Below are 22,117 nucleotides of genomic sequence, written 5' to 3' on the forward strand. Positions count from 1 at the left end.
GGGAGAAACAATGGTATCACGGTTTAGATAGTCTTCACTTGGAGGTGTGTTTGAACATGTACACAATGCTTTATATCATTTCGACCTGGCATTTTACACCCCACATGGATACACAGCTACGCATCAAAATTAGCTTGGAATACATGAATGAATGCAGGGCACTTTAAAGCATAAGTTGGCACTCGTTTTTCAACCATGTATTTACATCAGCTTTCTCTGTTTTGTTTTCATTGCAGATTTGCCCCCGACTAAGTGATTAGGTTCCCGAAATGCATTGGGCATACATTTTGAATGTAGTTTGCAAAATTCATGGAGCTTTATTGTTTGAATTTCTTTTATATAGATGGTTTGCATAATTGAATTTGATTTCTGCTCTTTGAAGAAAAGTGTACATAAGTTAATCACTGGTTGAAATAAATGTGATGTATTGTTCAATAATCGTTTTGTGAAATGCTGTCAAATTGTTGATTTGTTTGATAGTTGTGCACGCCTTGTCCAAGCAACCTGAAGGTGCAGCACAATGATCGTTTTCTTTATTCATGATCGCAACATATCGTATTAACAATTGGTGTGCACAGTATACACATCTTAATTAATTTGTGACATGCCAGATTGGTACTTCTGACTTAAGAGACATACATACCTATGCTTTATATTGAAGGTTCACGATTGCTTGAGCGCCAATCTCAGTTTTCTCACCCAACGGAATTCAATGTAGATTTTGTTTCTCTCTATATATGTTATACTTTGTTTTGAAACTTGTTTTAATATATTACTGTTTCTCTTAATAATACTCTTATCATAGGGACCACTGTGCTTTGGAATATTAATGATATCCCAACTCCCTAGTGCTCTATAGGGTTTTCCTTGTTCTATAAATACCAGTTAAATGTGACTACAGCTGTGGCTAACCTCCATGTTCCCATAATGCCGCATCTGTCTCCATTCAGGGACAGAGCTAATTCTGTGGACATTGGGGGGGTTCTCTTTGTAGTAGTAGCTCAAGAGTAGCAGCTGGTGAAGTAAGCCTTGTACCTTTTTACATTGTGAGCTGCCTAAAAAAAAAATGCCTCGAGAAAAAAACTCTGAATAATACTGAGTGTTATGTCTGGTCTGTGCTTTAATCACTTCATGAAACTAATCTCCACTGTACAGCAGAGAAGACCACTGTAGGCAAAAGAGGGCCGGCTCCGCTGCAGATTTTCATGCTATCCAGTGTGCAGTAAACCTACATATAGTGACTCCAAGGTGCAGCCTGTACAAGCCGGCAGGCGCTGTAATAATCACCTGCGTGGATGAGTGAGTCAGTGTGTGCCAAGAAGCTGCTAGCTCTAGGCATGGTTAGGCAACCAACCCCACCTCGTTGCTTTGGTAACTAATTATTACAATTTAATAGTATTCCATGTTCATTGTAGGTTATTGATAGCTGCAGAATGATTTATTCTATCCCCCAGTCAGAAGACGTGCATGTTCAACTAAGGCGGACTAATCTACAATGGCATTTTCTGGGATTGGTGGTAAGTGGCCTTATTATAAGAGGATTAAGTTGACCTACCAGTGGGTGGACTCTAGTACAACTGGCAGTATGAGTTGTGCACTTTCAGAATATCCCATCCCACATAAAAATATAGGGAACCCATGGATCTGTATATGTTGGAGATGCATATGTGGGCCCTAATTTTAAGAATGTATGCTAATTTGGCCTCCAAGACTGGCCTACCCAAATCGTGGCGCTCGGCTATTATTGTTCCTGTCTTTCAAAAAGGGAATAGGGCATCTCCTTATATTATAGGCCCACATCTCTTCATGACTCGGTGGTGAAAATTGTGGCAGGGTTGTAGTAAATAGGTTGATAGCAATAAAAAAAGGGGGGAGATGGAGGTACTGGTTAGGTTCACCCTCCAATGTACATGTAGTTCACAAAAAATCTGTAAATGTCAGATTAATAAAACATAACCAAGGGAATGGGGATTCCCCTGAATGCGCGAAAAAACAAGACCCTTGTCCAAAGAAAAGAAAATTCTTTTCTTGAGTCCCCTCACTCACCCAGGGTTTCCCCTAGGTGACATGCTTCATCATTGGGGCCATCCCAAACAGCTGTTGCTTTGGGCGTGCTGGGACTTGCGGAACTACGTATGAGCACTTTTTTGTTAAGAAATGTGTAGTGCAGTGTTTGTGGAATGGTGAAAGTGATATTAAAAATACCTAGCTAGTGAGATAATATTTTATTCTCGCTCCTAGTTGGTAAGGATAAAAAAGGTTAAATAGTTGGGAAAAGACATAACTGTTATGTGTATACAGTCCCTAATATTCGGTCAACATGTTTCTAGGTATCCCCCTTCTTCAGGACCAGACTGGGACCAGCCCCATGTGTGCCACTCCTTGTGAAAACCAATAATAAAGTGAGGATGCACACCTAATGTGTGAGCACCCAATTCAAAAAACATATGGTTTAGTCTTTGACTAGTAGTATTTATGCTTTGGCAATGCTATGCCTCATGGTCTGCCAGGGTAGAGGGGCTTGTAGTCATACCTTCGTCAAAGCACACCTCCGTCTAATGACACCTACTGGCACCCGGGTGGCCCCCGAATATTAGGGACTGTATACACATAACAGTTCTATCTTTTCCCTACCATTTAACCCCTTTTTATCCTCACCAACTAGGAGCGAGCATAAAATATTAGCTCACTATCTAGGTATTTCTAACATCACTTTCACCACTCCATGAACACTGCACTACACATTTCTTCACAAAAAGGTGCTCCTACGTAGTTCCGCAAGTCGCATCACACCCCACGCAGCAGCTGTTTGAGATGGCCCCAATGATGAAGCATGTCACCTAGGGGCAACACTGGGTGAGTGAGGGGACACAAGAAAATAATTTCTTTTCTTTGGACCGGGCTCTTGTTTTTTTTCACGCATTCAGCGGAATCCCTATTTCCTTGGTTAGGTTTTTTTAACCTGATACTGTCAATAGGTTGATGTCATGGGCCTCCGACAACTATATCGTCACCGATGTTCAATATGGTTTCAGTCGTGGTCCAGGCACGCAAGCGTAGTGCCTTAATTTATATCTTTTCATTATTAAATATACTGTGGCAAAGGAGGGGCCTTTTTATTTGGCTTCTATGGTTTTGGCTTCTGCCCTCAATAGTGTAGTCGGATCCAAATTGTGGGAGGTGCTTTTATCTTTGGGTCCCGACCCTGGCCTGGTGTCTTTTTTTACGAGCACTGCATTTTGATTTTTGTGCGTGGTTAGATGTGTGCCGAACGGCAAGTGCACCAAGAGATTTTTCCTGGTTCGAGGGGTCAGACAGAGTTACATTTTTGCCCGTAAACTTTTTTTCTTTTGTACGTCAATGGCCTGGATGCGGCCCTGGTGGATGGTAGTAGGGATATGCTGATTGTGCGCGGATTGCATGTCCCAGTTCTTTTATATGCGGATGATGCACTCTTGATGTCACAAACATTGAATGGTCTTGAGTCACTGTTGGACTCTTTTGTTAATTTCATGATTCGTCTGGGTCTTCAAACGTATCCTGCCAAGGCTTTCATTATGTCCTGTGGCCTTAGGAATCCGAAATTATGTTGTTTGCTCATCAGGGAACGCCCATCAGTATAATTTATTTTTTTCCTTACTTGGGCGGTAACTTTTGATTCCCGAGGGACTTGGGGCACGCGTCTACAGCAGAGATTTTCTAAGTTTTGTAATTTGGTGGTTGTTTTTGGTCAGCCTGGCCTCACATATTTGCTCGAAGACATTAGTGGCTCTTGTTGAGATTTATAAAAGGTGGTGTGTACCAGTTCTTGCCAGTTGGGATATAAGGCTGTCAAGCAAATGCAAGACGAGGAAAATAGAGTGTGCAGACACATTCTTGGGGTGTTGCCAGGGTCGCCTAGTTAAAACCATTTATGAGGAACTTCCCTTACCATATGTTGCAGATGCCATCAATCTGACCCCTCTGATGTTATGGCGTTCCATCTGGCATAACCCCGAAGCTTCTCTGAACAGGAACATAATAAAGGACAGTCTTGCTTGTGACGGGGGCCTCCATATTTCCTGGCTCAGGTACATTAAGGTTATGTATGCCTCCTAGGGACACCTGGAGATTTTTTTTGAATGCCTAGTGACATTGCTGCAAGGGATAAGAGCTGTCTTAATCTTGCATTCGAACCTTTTGAGGCTGCTTTCTTAAGGCATGAATGAGTATGTAAAAGAGTTCCCCTGTAGTACTACTTCCCATCCTCATACATGCTTTTGTGACTTGTCCCTCTTGGTGTGGAGCACCTGGGCGACAAACTGCGTAGATTGGTAGACGGGTCTCTTTTAAGGGAGATAAGTCTAAAGTCATTGTGAGAGAAGTCAACTCTGGGGTTGTGGATGTATCGGTCTGTCTGGCCGCCTGCAGCTAGTCTCCCAAAAGACATGCACTAGCATCTTGGACCTTGTACCCAGTGCAGCATTCCTGTCCACTGCCCAAGGAATGCCTACCTGAACAATGTAGTTTTGAATTAAGAATTGTGGTGCTGTTTCCACCTTGTTTAACCAAGTATTATGTACTTCTGTAGTTATTTATGCAGTTCGGACAGGTAGATGTGGGTACCTCCGCAGGCTTCTGCAGAATACCTCAAATGAAGAGGAAGCCGCCCCATCTACTGCTTCAGAAAGAAGGGCATTTTAACCTCCCAAGGGGCACTAAAAAAGCCCCTATCCTTGCGGTATACACAAATCACTTATTGGCAGAATAGCACCATTGTGAGCATTGGTCAAAAGAATAGTTGTGACCGGACCAATACAGTTCATGGGTAAAATTTCTGCAGGAGTTGGATAAGACAAGAGACCCACAGAACAAGCATTAAATACAGAATTGTGACAGCCTGAGCATAGGGGTGAATATTAAACTGGAGTTGTTGGGAAGGTGGATTTTTAAGTGCGCTTTGATTCGCGTGTTTTTTTTTTGTTGTTTTTTTTTTGCTTGAAACAAGTTTCCCGCCTGCTCTCTCTCTCTGTAGGCAACAGCATTTCTTTCTATGTACAACTGCACACCTCTAGAGGACCTGCAAATATACTTTTTAGGTTTCGCTGGAGGGCGGAGCTCTTAGCTCCGCCTCCAGAGAAATCTCTTGATTTCCAGTAAGGAGAATGGAATACGCCCCCCTGTCCCATTGGCTAGCTCCATAAATGGAGGCTAGCCATTGGAACAGAGATCTGTCCGTCAAGGCCGGACCAGATTCGGGGGCGCTCCCGAGATTTTTTCCCAGGGCGGAGTTACGTTTTTTCCCGTTCCCTCCCCTTTCACTGATGCGCTGTCCCCTCGCTGTCCTGTGCACGTTTCCCGCCGTCCGTGTCCTCTCCCGCCCCCTCCCGCCGTCCGTGTCCTCTCCCGCCCCCTCCCGCCGTCCGTGTCCACTCCCGCCCCCTCCCGCCGTCCGTGTCCACTCCCGCCCCCTCCCGCCGTCCGTGTCCACTCCCGCCCCCTCCCGCCGTCCGTGTCCACTCCCGCCCCGATTGATGGTGATCTAGAGCCGGTGCCCACCCGGCATTTGCCCGTAAAAATCAGCCCCCGCCTGCCTACCTAAGGAGAAGGGCCGCTGCGCTGCCCGCAGCGACCCGGAAGTGGTTGGCCGGCCGGCCAATCCCAGCGCGGCCGGCCGGAAGTGCCCGCCCCCGCAGCCCGGGGGGAAGAAAGTCACACCTCAGACGTGAGGGACGGAGCTCTTGACCTGGGAGAGGCTGGTGAGTGTTCGCATTAGTTTATCTGAATGACTCCTCTCTACCCCTTTTAAGCGGGATTGTTGTGTGTTGTGCACATGTGTTTGGTATATCGGGTAGTTTGGCGTAATTTCAGTTCCATCAAGCTGAGACAGCAGCGACGGCGGCTCCTCTAAGGGCTCCAGGCGGAAGTGATGAACGTTGCAAGGGTCTGTGGGGGTCCTGATGAGATGCTGTACACCGCTGGCAGACGCAGGAAGCGACCGCGGGACACCACTCCCCACCGGGGACCGTCGCAGGTCGCCGTGACGTGGCTGTAGGACTAGGCCCCCTCCGGACCCCTGGCGGGGCAGGATGTAAATATCGGCAGTCCCCCAGCGGACAAGATGAGGTGACAGAGGCGCCGGGGCAGAATGGGGTATATATGTTGGCACCTTCTGCCACCCAGACCCTCAACAGGGCAGTGTGGAGTAGGCATAGGTCCCCCCACCAACTCTGATCCTCGGCAGGGCAGACTGTGGTAGAGAAGGCTTATTCTGCCACCCAATTCTCGACAGGGTAGAGCGGAGTAACTGTAACTACTTTCTGCCACCCTCATGGCAGAGGGGATTAGATATGGGCACTTCCTGCTCCCACGGCCCTCAAGCAGGGCCGAATGATGTATGTATTAGTATATACATATAGGCACTGCTTCCCACTCCAGGCCCTCTGCAGGGCAAACTGGCAGATAAAGACACTCTCTTCCACCCCAGATCCTTTGCAGGGTAGAGTGGGGCAGACGCAGGCACCACCTCTCATCCCAGGCCCTCCGCAGGGCAGAGTGGGACAGACGAAGGCACCACCTCTCATCCCAGGCCCTCCGCAGGGCAGAGTGGGACAGACGAAGGCACCACCTCTCATCCCAGGCTCTCTGCAGGGCAGAGTGGGGCAGACGAAGGCACCACCTCTCATCCCAGGCTCTCTGCAGGGCAGAGTGGGACAGACGAAGGCACCACCTCTCATCTCAGGCTCTCTGCAGGGCAGAGTGGGGTAGACGCAGGCACCACCTCTCATCCTAGGCTCTCTGCAGGGCAGAGTGGGGCAGACGAAGGCACCACCTCTCATCCCAGGCTCTCTGCAGGGCAGAGTGGGGCAGACGCAGGCACCACCTCTCATCCCAGGCTCTCTGCAGGGCAGAGTGGGGTAGATACAGACATGCCTCCCACCCAGACCATCGGCAGCACAGACTGGAGTAACTACTGCACTACAGACATCCCTTCCCTGCCAGTGTCGGAATGGGAGAGAAAGTAGGCCCAGGCATCAAAATACAAGTGGCTCCATTAGCGATTTAGATATATGAAAAGCGGCCCATGTTTACACATTGGTCAGTTTTGAGCATTTAAAGACACTTGTAAACGTGTTTTGCAAGGTATGAGCGTGAGCTTGCTGCAGGGAATGCTTGTTTTCATATTAGATCAATGAACAGTGAGCTGACCCAGCAGAGCATTAACAGGTCTACAAACTGCCAGAATACAGGCCCACACTCGGATCTGTCAGGTCAGCTCACCCGGCGTTGCCTGGTTGCCCTATGGGCCAGCCCGAGCCTGCCCCTCCCTCCCCTCCCCTCCAGGGCAGAGTGGAGCAGCTCCATAGACTGCGGGGCTGAATGTGGTTGCTTCTGGGTGTGTGTGGGAGGGGTCTGAAAGGTCCCAGCAGAGTAGCAGGGTAAGAGGGGCTCAGAGAGGGTTTTTAGATTTCCTTCCCTACAAGACCAGTCGGTGAAGCTGCAGCAGCTCAGAACCCAGGAAGAAAGGGTGAGCTCCCAAGCCGTGCTCGCGAGAGACGTCTCTCCCGAAGGGTGGACTCCGCCTGCTCATAAATCCGCGCTTCACCCTGCGAGGCAGGCAGCGTTATCACCCTGCGGTCAGTATCCGGGTATTCACCCCGGGATAGGCGCACTGCGCCCTTCAGTGAGAGGTACTGGGGCACCCCGAACCCAGCTACCCAGGTCTGCGTGGATGTGGGTCACTGGAGGGGGGCTGGGGCGCGATAGGTGCCCCATGCAATGTGTGAGGTGAGATACAGAGTGTGAGGTACTCGGAATACACCCAGATGGGCATCTTCAACCGGAGAAACCAAACTTCTGCACTGTGGAATCCTCGGCTGTGGGCACGGTGGGCACCCCTGCAACCCACAGGCGCGTACACCCAGTCACTACACACAAGCACCCACTCCACTGATATCACCCACGCAGTCCTATAAACACACAGGCATACATATTTCACCGGCAGTGACATCCACCTACACACACACACACACACACACATCCAAACACGTTGGCACAGGCGCGCGCACACGTCACAGACAGTGGCATTTACCTACAAACAGACACGTAAACACACGTACATCCAAACACGTTGGCACAGGCACGCACACACGTCACAGACACTGACCCCACCTGCACAGACACACACACACACACAGATACAGGCAATCCTAAACGTTGGCAAATATATTCACCCAAATACACAGACACACTCAGACACTGACAACACCCACGAATACATGCACACATGGCCACTCGCGCGAAACTCTAGCACAGCTCTCTTTTTGAGAGCCACGTTCTTGTGTCAGAGCCACAACACACGAGCCCTCCGTGCACACCCACTTGTGTAAGCGAGCGTGCTTCACTTAGGCAATTTGCACCAATCTGCTCCCTCTCACATTTTTTTTCGCTGCCAAAAACAGAGTAGCGTGACTTTTCACAAAGGGTCGCTTATCGGTTAGAAAATGTGGGCATGCCTTTCGCCCCATCCCCTTTTATTATGAACACCACTTTGCTCGTATTTAACCGAGAAGCCAGCTCCGAGAGCGGGCATCCGGCGGGATGGGGCGAAGAGAGCAACCGAACACAGGGCGGTCGATGCTGACACTCGAGCGCTGGGCTGCGCGGAGAATGAAATATCATTACAAATAAAACACCACTCATGCACTGACCTGCTAGAATCCCAGTCGTGGCCGCGCACGACCCTCGACCTGTTACAGGCGCGCGAAGCACCCTCTCCACTAGCCTAGACTGTATCCTCATGTGCACGCTGTGGCAGAGGTACCTCGGGCTGCAGCCAGAGACCGATCCAAGGGACGCCGGAGACCGCCACCCCCGAGCGGGGTGTTACAGTAACCGAACACTCGGAGCAAAAGCAGTTTGCACCAATTTCTACTGCTTGTATAGATCGGAATTGGGCAACCGCTATTTGCGCCGCAGTCATTATTACAGAAGGATTTTTGCACCAGGCCTATATTAAGTTGTGGAGCCAGTGCTGAATATACAACACCCATTTTTGCTAAAAAATCATTTGCTCGAGTCAGAGAGATTTTAATAAACCCTTGTCCACAATGCCCCCTTAAATAGAGAGGACAGATTATATATTTCAATACTAAATTAAAAAGATAAAACACAATAACTTTGAGCGCAATCCCATCTTTCACAAATTAAACTGCAGAAAATAGCTTGAATTTAATATTATTATTATCCCAGTTTCCCTGAGGTAAATACAATTTCTTTAATTCCGCGAGTTACACTGAATTGGGTGCTAGTACCAACAATTAATAACAAGCATTTACAATGCAACGGTTTCGCCTTTGGAAAAGTTTGAGTTATTGGCATTGTAAATGACAACATTTGTATTTATGTGTTGGTTTTGAAAACAGATAAATAATTGCCATTGTCATTTACATTGCAAATAGCTTTAACATTTCCAAAGGCGAAACCGTTGCATTGTAAATGCTTGTTCTGAATGTATCCGCCACTCTTTCTCAAATTACATCAACAAAAAAGATGACTTCAAAAAGCAGTAAAACTGTATTCACCTAAACAAACGCATCCATCAATGCCCTAAAGAATTAGAGCCTATAGACCAGGCCGCGCTAAACAACTGAATGATACAAGGAAATATAGTTTGGTTTCTAGTTGCTCATCAGGTCCGCCATGTATAATGCTGCATGAGACCGTCCATTTAAGCTTAAAACCCAAAGGCAGCAGGTAATCTCTGGTGGCTGAGAATTTTGCTGTCTTTACTCAGCTGTTGTGTGGCCCTTGTAAGAAAACAAGATGAGCCCCTCGGAGCATCCCAGGAATAGCATCCACTTACTTCACCCGGCTTCTCAACTACCAGCTGCTGACTATCCAATGATCTTAGGATGAGCTCTTTCGGTTGTCTGTGACATCGCTGAGGTACCAACTTTGGGTGGGTGAGGGTCCTGGTTTCTGTGCCTCTTAACCACCCATTTACTCCTACCATGCTACTGAGTGGCATGTCCCAACTTCCCTGCTCTCCAACTATATCCACCCGCCTGGGTTCTGTCTTAGTTGTCCTCATCGGGGTTCTCCTCTTGTATTACCTCTTTGCCCTTCCAAGAGTCACTTCACTCCGGTTGAGAAGGAGATTAATGTGACGTAGGATTTAATAACGATGCAGCCAAACAACATCAACTGCACCATGCAAGATACGCAGGACAGGACAATAGTGCTGAGCATTTTTTATTTTTTTTAAACTTTATTGTCAAGAAGGCAAAGAAGATATGCACAGTAACATCATTAATCAGCAGTTTCACATTACTACATACATTTATCAGAGAGACTGATAATTCCTAGTACGTTCTGACGTCCGAGTCTACTCTACTATTATGGATATGAAGGAAATAAACGCTATCGTGTTGTACATATTCTTACTTGTCAACATATCATAACCCGTTCCAGTTCGTAAGTTGCCCACTTATGATATAGCAATTGGTTCTCAGCAAGTTCAACTAATAAAACGTAAATTACATCTATAAAAACCCAACTAATGTCATCATCACAATAGAATGTTGTATCCTTACATAGAGATTTGTCATCTATTGCACATAGTCCGTACACTCGTTCAAAGGCATTATCGTGTTCCCGCTCCATCCCACCACAACTCAGAGTTTCATACACTAGTTCGTCCCTCCCAATCCTCTTCTTCTTCCGACTCTAAGTCTTCGTCCTCCGGCAAGGGTGCACACGGTTCCCCCCTGTATTTATTCCATGGCAACCATACCTTATTCCATTTACGGGGACAGGCCCGCAGCACATACACCGCCCTCTCTTTTACCATTAGAAGGTCCATATTTCTAATCCAGCCATGCACCGTAGGCACTTCTGGAGCACCCCATTTCTGTGCAATGTCTCTTTTGGCCACTGTCACAGCCAACGTGACCCACAATTGTCCATACCTGTTCAGGTCAGTAGGGTCCCAAATGTTTAACAGGCATTTACGGGGTTCAGGAAGGAGTGACACCTCAAGGACTTGGGACACTGTGCGCATAATCTGCCTCCAGACTTCCTGGATCAATGGGCAATCCCATAGTGTGTGGAGTAAAGTTCCCTCCTCCCCGCAGCCTCTCAGACAGAAGGGGTGTGGTGCTCGTTGTATCCTGTGTAGAAGTGTCCTGGTGTAATAGGTGCGGTGTAGGATCTTGAGCTGGACCAACCTGAACCTAGCCGAGATGCCCACTTCTCTCGGCGATGCCAGCGCCTCATTCCACTCTGTGTCATCCATGTCCCCTATGTCTCCAACCCACCGCTCTCTAAGTTTCTGCGTGGGGTTTGTCAGGTTGTTAACCAGTTTTTTGTATGTAAGAGAGGTTGCCTTCTGCTCCATAAATTCCGTTAACAACCTGTCTTCTAGTGGCGACGATTCCGGGAGTGTGGTGTCCGGTGGAATGGCTTGTAGTAGGGCGTGACGGATTTGCACATACCTGAATGTTTCAGTGGGCCCCATACCATACTGCTGCTGTAGCTGTGAGAATGCAACCACCGAGCTCCCATCCCAAAGGTCTCCCACCACCGAAATCCCAATTTGATCCCAGCGTGTGAAGCCCTTACTGGACCTCAAGTTTCCTAATGATTTCGCGTCCCACAACGGCGTCATTCTAGTGATCTTCCCCCTCCACCCCAGTCGAGATTGCGCTGTATGCCATAAGGTAGCCGTATGTAACGTTGGTCCAAGCAATTTTCGAACCTGTGAGTGGTTGTACAATACTGATAGCATGCCGTCCGTCCCCAGCTGCGACCAGTCCGCTTTATAAGCGGGGTCATCCCGCGGGACATGGATCCAGTAATTAATTACCTTAAGTTGGGATGCCCAATAATATAGTTGAAGATTGGGTAGTGCAATCCCTCCGTCATACCAGCTTTTAACTAGTTTGTCATGTGCTATACGGGCTGGGCCATTGCCCCATAACAGAGCAGATACCAGCGCAGCAACTTGTTGGAAGTAGCGTGGAGCCACTACATGTGGGGTGTTTTCTAACACATAGAGAAATCTAGGGAGAGCCATCATTTTATATAACGCTGCTCGCCCAAGGAGGGTCAGCGGCAGGGTAGCCCAATACTTAACGTCCGCACGTAGACCCGTCAGAGGTGGCACCAAGTTCGCAGTGTAGAAGTCCGCCGCATTAGTGGTGATGAAAATGCCCAGGTATTTAAATGAGCCGGTCGCTAATTGCAGGGGGCAGTCATTCCGCAATAACGGCTCCTGGCACTTAAGGACGAATATTATGGATTTGGACCAATTTAGGGTGTAACCGGACGCTTTCCCGTGCTCATCGCACAGAGCCAACAGGGCAGGAACACCCTCATTGGGATTGGTCATGTAGATCAGCATGTCATCTGCATATAGGGATACTTTATCCTCCCACCCGTCCTCCCAGGCGATGCCCCGAAACAGTGGTGTTGCTCTGAGCAGAATAGCTAGTGGCTCTAGCACCAGCGCAAAGAGTAAGGGGGATAGTGGGCACCCCTGTCGGGTTCCTCGTCCCAGGGGGAAGGTCTGTGAAATGTGACCATTCGCCACCACCTGTGCCATGGGCAATCTATACAGCAGCCGTATCCATGCTATATATTTCGGGCCGAAGCCCATACGAGCAAGGACCGCAAATAGATACTCCCATTCCACCAGATCGAAGGCCATTTTGGCGTCTAGAGATAAAATGACTGCCTGTTCTGAGAGGAGATGTGCTCGCGCCAGGACTCCATGTACTCTCCGCAAATTCAGTGCCGTGCTTCTGTGCGGCATGAAACCTGATTGATCGGGGTGTATTAGGGTCTGCAGATGCTTAATCAGGCGACTAGCCAGGAGTTTCGCTAGGATCTTTGCTTCCACGTTGAGCAAGGAGATAGGTCGGTACGAGGAGCATGCCGTCTGCGGCTTGTCTGGCTTAGGAATGGCGACTATCGTGGCTGTGCGCTGGTCCAGAGGGAGTTCAGCCTTGTCTAAACTCTCTACATACATATCTAGCAGGGGTTTGCTCAACAGGGGAGCCGACGCTTTGTACCATTCCACGGGTATCCCGTTAGGCCCTAGCGCCTTGCCGGATCGCAACGACTGTATTGCCAATTGGATTTCATCTTCGGTTAAGTCAGTGTCGAGTTCCTGTTGCGCTTCTTGCGAAAGCTCGGGGACAGCAATGTGGTCGAGCGATGCTAACGCCTCCCATTCTGTGACAGCCCGAACCGGTGTGTATATGTCCTGATAATGTCGTGCCAGGGTGCGAACTATTTGCTCAGGGTGTGTCTGCAGCTGGCCATCCTGTGCGTATATTCTCTGAATACCTCTGGTACAGCCACTCCTTTTGTCTAACCATGCCAGCATCTTCCCGGCTTTATCGCCCCAGTCATATACCCTGTGTGCGGTGTTCGCCAAGTGTCCCTTGGTAACCGTTGTAAGATGGGCCAAGTGCTGTTGTTGACTGAGGTGTAGCGCATGTGCAGTGGCAGGGGTGGGATCGGCCATGTGCGCGGCGTTCGCGGCATGTAGTGCCAATTCTAATTGTGCGAGGTCACTTCTGGAGTCTCGTTTGTGCCCTGTGATAGCCGCTATCGCTGCGCCGCGCAAGACTGTTTTGTATGCCTCCCAGAGCGCCGAGGGTGAGGAAACTGTGCCTACATTTTCTGTAAAATATTGTGATGTGGCCAATTTAAGCTTTTTCCTAATACCAGGGATTTGTAAGTAATTGGGGTATATTGGATAGAGCCTGGCGCGCTTCCTCTCTTTAGTCGTAATGTGGAGGGATACTGGGGAGTGATCAGATACACCTCTAGGCAGGATCTCTAGTTTGTCCACCGATCCCAGCCCCACCCCCAAAAAGAAAAGGTAATCAATACGTGAGAGACTGTTGTGTGTAGCTGAGTAGTGCGTGTATTGAGTCGCTGTGGGGTTCAATTGACGCCAAACATCAGTGAGGCCTAGCGCGGTCAGAAAACCAGGAAGCGTGGCCGTCCCCCTCAGGCGTTCTCGTATGGGAAAGGTGTCTAACTGCGGGTCAGTTATGGCATTGAAGTCTCCCCCAATGATCATGTCACCCTCTGGGAGGTCAAGTAGAAATTGACCCAGCGCCGGCAGTGCCGTAGAGTGTAGCGCCGGTGGGATGTAAACGGACACTACGTTGAGGGGTCTCCCTTCCCACTGGCCATATAACGCCGCAAACCGACCCTGGTCATCCCTCTTGCGGCTTTTGACCATAAATGAGGAGTTCTTCTTAAGGAGTATCCCGGTGCCCCTGGATCCCGTAGTGAACTCCGCATGTACCGCCATGGCATATCCCCGTCTATCGAGTGCTTTGCAGGTAGACCCAGCCAGGTGCGTTTCTTGCAACATCACCAAGTCAGGCCCGTGGCGTTTGATGGTTTGGAGGACCAACCCTCGTTTAATCTTGTCCCCTAGGCCTCTAACATTCCATGTAAGTAGTTTTAAGGGGGACACCACTGTCATCGGCGGGCCGCTGTCTGCGGGTGTGTCACTAGCTTGCTGGGCCATTCGGGTTTATGATCAGAGCTATTGACGTGTGGAATCGGAGTGCAACACATATGCAATGACTTGTGCTAGGGTACCATGAGTGTATAGCCTGCAGCAGGACCATGCGCCATATTGAAGTGGTGATGATGACTAAAAACAATAACCATAACAGTACAACCATCCCCCCCCACCCCCTCCCTGCTTCCCTGCACCACGGACGAAAACCCGCCCGCTTCCCCAACTTGGCAGAGTGCATAATCCCATCCCCGTTCATCTTACTTGCTCGTGGGGTTGGTGAGACCCCTACAGGCACCGGCCGATGCCCGCCCTACTCAGCTCCATCAGCGTCAAGTTCCCAAGGGCCACAAAATATTGTCCCTCTGGCAGCCCAGTCAACTCAGCCCTTAACAGGTTGTCCAGAGTCAAAGGGGTCCCTTTCAAGATCCGAATCCAATGCCGCTGCGCCCTCCTTGTTCGCGGGGCTCCTCGACGGGCGATCCGCTGGTTCTCCGCTGTGCTGGTGCCGTCGGTCCCTATGTGGGCGTTGAGGTCGGCCCACCTGTCTCCATCCATCAAGCCATTCTCTAGCCACCTCCGGCGTGTCAAAAAACCACGATTTTCCTTCGGCCACTATGCGCAGCTTGGCGGGGAAAAGCATTGAGTACTGCAGGCCTTTGTCTCGCAGCGCTTTTTTCACATCCATGAACGACTTCCTGCGCCTAGCCACCTCCGCCGTGTAGTCCGGAAAGAAGGCCAAAGTGGAGTTCTGAATTTTCACAGGCGGGGAGACCCTCGCCGCCTGTAGGATTGCGTCTCTGTCCCTAAAATTGAATAATCTGGCCAGCACAGGCCTCGGAGTGGCACCTGGCTTTGCCGTTCCACCAGGAACTCGGTGCGCCCTTTCAACAGAAAAGAAGTGAGACAGACCTTTAGGTTTCAGCTGGGATTTGATCAGGTCCTCGACGTGTAGGTCCATAGCAGCTTTACCTTCCGATTCTGGCAGGCCCAGGATGCGGACGTTGTTTTTCCGGGAGCGCCCTTCCTGATCGTCGAGTTTCTCCTGCAACTGTTTAGTGACTCTCTCCATGCGCTCCATGGCAACTTGCAGGTCCGAGGTGTCCTCGACGAGCGATTTTGTAACTACCTCCACCTGTGACACCCTCTCCGCCATTTTCCTGAAGTCTGCCCGAAGCAGAGTGACCTCGGAAGAAATGGAGCCCACTGTCGTTTTGACCTCGGTGAGGGTTTTCATAACATCGTCTAAGGTCACCTTGGGAGCGGCCCCCGCTTCTGGGGTCGCTCCAGCCGAGTGGCGGCCGCCAGTCTGGGCCTGTCCATGTTGGCTGTAAGCAAATTTGTCGAGCTTCGCCTGCGTCGACGTACTTCTTGTGCCCTTGCCGGCCATGCTGGCGCGACGATGATGGAGGTAGGCGTATTCGGCTGTTGGGTCGGTTCTTGGCCCACGAGTCGTGCACTGCCCCCGGGCGTCAGGCAATCAATGATGAGCACCACCGGTTCCAAGGGGGCGCCGCGTATTCCCCACAGGGCCCAGACGCAGCGCCGCCGGCGGCCGTGAAGATCCGCACCCCGGTCTCTGAGAATTTGCAGTGCGGCCTACCGCGTGGCTGGTCCCGTGCTCTACACGCACCGTAGTGCTACCAATCGCGGTGCTGCTGTGTGCCTTCAGTGGGTTCTTGTAGGGGGGCCCCCTGTAGATTGTGCCTGACCCCCTCCGTGCACCACCACATCTGCGCCAATGCGGGACTGCCCGTGCAAACAGGGCGCCACACGATGCCCCCTCTTAGCCAGGGAAATGGGGCTCAGACGCGTCCCCCCTCCACCGCGGGGCGAGTCTCAGATTATTAGCAGCGTAGGAGGACGGCAGGGCCCTCAGTGCAGACCGCCTCACCCCGCCGCGGAAACGGCGTGTCCGGCCGCCCGTTAGTTTCAATACGTCGCCGTCCGGGACCCAGGGAGGTTCTCACTCCCGTCGACAGCCGCTCTGCCTCTAGACGGTGCCCCAGGCCATACCAGGTCCAGACAGTCCTTGCAGCCACACAGGGGGCACGCTCTGGATAGGTGGTGCAGTCGCTCACTTCTCGCGACAGAGTGTAGCCGCGGCCGGCCAGCGTCACAGCGCCCGGGCCGAGGAGGATGTACTTCCGGCCGGGTCTGCCAGGCACTTTAGGCCGGTGCTGCTAGGAAGGTGCAGGCCCCAGTTCGCCGCCTCAAATTATAGCAGTTCCCGGTGTCCGATCACCACCGGGGTCGGAGCACTGAGTGCCGCTCGGGTCCCCGAGCCGATGTCGCTCCTTCGAGCGGGCGGAAAGACGGATCAGGTACGGATAGATGATGCGGGCCGGTTTGCCTGGAGGAGCTCCCGCTTCAAGCTGCCTCCATGTTCGGCAGTTGGCCACGCCCCCTAGTGCTGAGCAGTTTAGCATATCTCCTGCTAGAGTCCAAAGCCCCAATGTCACCTTGGAGCAGGCCATTACAAGCCTACATCAACCTATACAACTAGACCATAACAAAGTCTTAAGTCCCCCCAAAAGCAATAGCTGTGGCAGTTTTAGTAGTTGAACAAGGAGATGTCTTCCCTTTCAATTGCACAATCTCCTGTCTGACCTCAACAGTACTGCAAATCAAGAACCTACTTATCATGTAAATTGCCCAAAAAACTGCATTCTTCACCTGGACTGGGGCTTGTGGGCACAAAACCACCCGGCTCGCGCGGGCTGCTGATGAATAGAGGCTGCTCATCGTTGACCTTCCAGAACTTCAGGAGGATAGTGGGATTAGTACACCAACTGCGAGGAATGGTGATGAACCTTGGTTGCCTTCCACATGGGCCCTGATTCCCGGGAGCCCCCTGTGCCATAATTTTTTTATTGCCTAGCCAGGGCCAGACAGTTGACCCAAACCTTAATTTGCAGTGGTTTACTCTAGTAGTATTCCTGGTTTACACTTGAATTACAGGGGAAACCCAGAATAAGTCAGAGGGATTTCTTTGTGATTCAGGCCCTATAGGTATAGACGATCCTAGAGAGGTGATTGTCTAGCAATAGAGAGGACATATGTACCGGACGTAAATGTACAAAACTGTTATTATGTGGTACGTGGTATTCCCTCATTCTTAAACTCGTCCAAACATACCTCTTAAACAGAGGAGTCTCCTTTAGTTTCATCTCTCGTTCCAGTCTGCGCTATTTTTGAGTAGCTCTACTATTTAGACTTCTGTGACAAAATCTGTGATGCTTTCTTGGGTTCATGGTAATTCGTTTATATCAGTCATGCATGCATCTTGTGTGACATTCCTGGTCGTACAGGGGTGTGGAATGTATTAAAATATCTACTTGTCCATGGGACAGGTTGCTTCATAAATCTACTTGTCCTGTAACAAAATCCACTTGTCCCTTGGGTGCCATGTAGTGCGGTGACAAATTATGGCAGCAATCTCATTATATAAGAGCTGTTATATAGCCTCTCTGATTATGCCAGGGCTCATACCATAGTAGTGTTTGAATATTATGTTGCCACGTGTCGGCAGATCTACATACTGGGACTGAAGGTAGTGATAAGCAATAGTTCCAGGGTTGGAATGCCCTTTTGAGTCTGTGCAAATCTACTAACTTGCATGTTTAAGGGGTTTCAACAACTCTTCTCTAATCTTTTCCCATACTGATAAATGTTGGAAATATACTCTTGATAATGGCAGACGTACACCTTCTTCCAGAGTTGGGAAAAAAGTGGTTGGAGGGAAAATGAACTTGCAAACGCTCAGGTTTTTGCATGAGCAAATCTACACATGCATATTTGCTCATGCTAAAATGCAGTTCACAAATATTTTCTAGGAGTACAATTTCTCGCCCTACTTCTTTAAATTCACGAAAGCCATATAGCTGCACTCTCCCTCACTGTGAGTGATCGCATTCTGCTCTTTCACAAGGAGCATATTGGCACATAAAGTAGTTGTGTTCAGTGCCAATAACTAATGTGGTAGTGTGTGCTTTATTGAGACAAAAAACAATTTTTGCTTTTGCCAATGTTTGTTATAATGGTGAAGGTCCGGCAGCTCTCGCATCAATATGGTTTTCCAGAAACCATGCCAAAACAAGTCATGCATTGCCGAAACTAAAAAGCTGACCACCAATTTCACAACTGTATTTGCCAAAGCTTGTTTATTTGTATGTTTCCATTAATCTTATTGAAACTGGTTACACTGATTTTCAAATATGAATATTTTTGAGAAATACTAGCATGCATCTACACATTTTACTAAATGATGCTGCAATGAAATGGAACCTGAAATTTTACGGTAGTTTAGCAAAAGGTTTTTTTCCCCCTACTTTCATGTTTTTTAGGAACATTTTATAAAAGCAAATAATCATTAATCTTGCTTTCAAGCTTCTGCAAATATATGCATCTACTCAGGGAGCATTCTGGGACCATTATGCATAGCCTCACAATGCTAAACTTTGAAACCATGTGTACACATTTTTATACTGGAACCCCTGTCAGTAGTGCAGTCAGAATTTACATTTACTTAGAGCGCTCACCCTAATAATAAAGGCTTTAAATTAATGAACCATAAATACAAGTTTGAACAGCATTAACATATGCACACAAATATTAACTTAACTGCAGACAGTGCCCTTCCCTGATCCTTAATGTGGCACTTCAAACTGGCAGCCAAAGGGTTTGTGCTGCGGGGTGTTGGGCCGACTTGTCCCAAGGACAAAATACACACTAAAACTTGTTGCCCTTGACCCCAAACAATATGTCCTGGGCGTCAGGCTATAAGAATTCCACATCCCTGTCGTAGATGATTTGTGTAATCAATGAGCAGTGGTGCCAGCTTTGGCCTGGAAACGGTGGTGGCTCAGAAACTAGACTCACCTTCGCGTGGTGGTTTCCCTTCTGTGATTTAGAGATTTAAACAAAAGTAGTTTGCAGGAGAGGGCTCTGTGTATTTTAGCAATGTATGATATTTCTTCACTCACAGGCTGTCTGTGGTTGAGTGTGTAATGTTATGTTTTCCTTTGTCTTCTGTCTCATGACTGTGGTGCTCTTCGCGTGTCCGTAGTCTGCTGCCTGTGGTCCTTTCTCCATGCTTTAGGACAGATGTGTGTGTTGCTCTTCCTCTCTGGTCTGTGGTGTCCTGCTTGTGCCTAGAGCCCATAATGTAGGATTGGTGTCCTTGGTGCCATAGGAGGCAGGTTTTCCAAATTATTGACGGGGCCCACTCCATAAGAGCAGTGCAGCAGTGCCATGGAAGTTGTGGGGGGGGGGGGTGATATGACAAGCGTGCCCTGCAGGGTGACCTTACTCATAAGCATAATGGTCCATGGAAAAGCCTCTGGAATTAACCTGACTCACACCCAATAAATGAGCAACTTAACCCTTCATTTTGTACGCTGCCAGCCAACCAGTGCTGCACGCCCATGCTTGCCATCCCTCAACCCCAAAAGCATAGACGAACTCCTGGTAAAGGGGGCTGTGATGCCAGAAACCGGTCCCCGGAAGCTTGTTTCCTTCCCAGTATAAGAATTGGCTTGGTAGTTTGGTTTGCCCTGTTCCCATCATGCATTGGGACAGGAACAGACTAATTTGCATATTGCCAGGTTCTGAGCTGGGATGGTGCATTGAGCTAAAAAACGGTGATGGATTAAAACCATGATCTCTTGACTTGGTAAGAGTATTCTGCATCATTCAGAAACTCTGTCCATCACCACCCCCCTTCTCCAAAATCGGTTTTATCCACACTATGTGTGGGAGGGTATGCTCAGACGTGAGTCCCTTGCTCATTGCACCATCAGGAATCAAGCAAGCCGGGCCGAAGAAGGCTGTGATGCCAGAAACCGGTCCCCGGAAGCTTGTTTCCTTCCCAGTATAAGAATTGGCTTGGTAGTTTGGTTTGCCCTGTTCCCATCATGCACTGGGACAGGAACAGACTAATTTGCATATAGCCAGGTTCTGAGCTGGGATGGTGCATTGAGCTAAAAAACGGTGATGGATTAAAACCATGATCTCTTGACTTGGTAAGAGTATTCTGCATCATTCAGAAACTCTGTCCATCACCACCCCCCTTTTCCAAAGGCGGGGGGAATTAGCACAGGCACTGTGCATCAGTGTCACTTCATCACGAGAACTGTCACGATCTTATTGTGTTCTTCATTACAGTCTTAGGTGATGTAAAAATGTAGCAATGTGTTTTATATATACTATTTTACAGGGCATATTTTCATATATAAACCATTTGCACGGGTCTAAGAGGTTTATGATCATGTTTTGTTATTGGTTCCCTGAAGAGGCCTCGTTACAAATTGAGCACTATGAAAAATAAACTGGTTATTATCCCTAATGGAAAGGTGAAGAAAAGATTAGGTTGTTTTACTAATGGAAATTACATGCCCATTTTTCACGTATTCAGCAGTTAACCTAATGAATGAATCAAATTGACGTTTTAAAACAAGATTTACCCTTGTTTTGTGCATTTAAAAAGAGCTGTTTGTCAATAAGTTAATTAATTGTGCTTTGAATGTTCTATATAATGCTTGAGTGCTTAAGGCAGGAGAAATTAGAGATTACTTTAAATTGTAGTCTGGCATGTCTGTGAAACCATATCCGCTCCCTTTGGAAATGCTGATCACTCTTTCAAATATAGTCTTTTTGATAGAAGGCATAAGGCATCAGGCAATCCATGAGCACCACGCATGTTCACCCTCTAAACAGTTTGAAATACCCTGGCCTACTTCTTGGGCACTTATCATATAATTGCTGGTAGGCCCCAAATTTTACAAACTGTTGTAACCTGGCGCCTACGCCTGGTGCCCTCTCTGTTGTGCAATTTGTGTGCTCAGGTGCACTGCCTTTGATACTGTCTGTGTGCCCCTGGGGCCCTCTATGTGTGCCTGAGGTGTCCTGCCTGGGACCACGGTGCACTGCCGATGGTGCAGGACGAGTGTTCATGATATGGGTTACACAGTATGCGGTGTACTTCCTCTGTACTCCTGGTACCCACCAAGTTTACCTATGGGGCTCTGCCTGTCCTTGGTACTTTTGCTTATGACGTGTTGCACTTGTGGAAATGGATTGCCACTTGCCTATGTCTGTGGAGCACACGCTGTGCCTCTATGGTAGGTTTCAGGTATTTGTGATATGTGCCTGGATTTAATCTCCTGCTCTTTGAAGAGTTTTTGTTTGCATTCAATGCTCACAGCATCTCTCTCCTCCCTTCCTGTTTTTTGTAGTGTCCGGACATCTGTGGTGGCATGGCACGTAGCTGTACGTTCTCTTGGAGAAAGTGATTCAGGTGGGTATCGCTGCAAAGCAGTGCTTTGAGTTGGGTGAAAAAGGTGGGGTTGGTCTCTAAATGCAGTGTGGCTAACGAAGCGTGGCCTACGTAACTAAGCATGTGGTTTCACACACGTGAACTAGAATCCCTGGCGCCACAGCATATCACCCAACCAGTATGTGGGGCCTCTCTGAGTTTTTTTTTTATTACAATCAAGAAATATCACACAGCAATGACGATCTGGATAAAACCAGCCGAACCTATTGGCTTTGACAGTGTTTCTTAACAGTATGAGATAAATGAGTGACAGC

The 22,117-nt window shown here is 48.8% G+C and overlaps 1 protein-coding gene across 2 annotated transcripts in view; it reads left to right on the forward strand.

Moving 5' to 3' along the window:
• Window positions 1-22,117, forward strand: part of MRTFA (myocardin related transcription factor A) — a 287,728-nt gene that overhangs the window by 86,668 nt on the left and 178,943 nt on the right. For both annotated transcript variants that reach the window (XM_078640591.1, XM_078640585.1), the window contains exon 2: window positions 21,763-21,824. The gene's annotated coding sequence lies outside the window, so the exon portion shown is untranslated. The remainder of the gene's footprint in view (window positions 1-21,762; window positions 21,825-22,117) is intronic.

The sequence above is a fragment of the Lissotriton helveticus genome, chromosome 1_1 (genome assembly GCF_964261635.1).
Source record: "Lissotriton helveticus chromosome 1_1, aLisHel1.1, whole genome shotgun sequence".
Classification (NCBI taxonomy): Eukaryota; Metazoa; Chordata; class Amphibia; order Caudata; family Salamandridae; genus Lissotriton; species Lissotriton helveticus.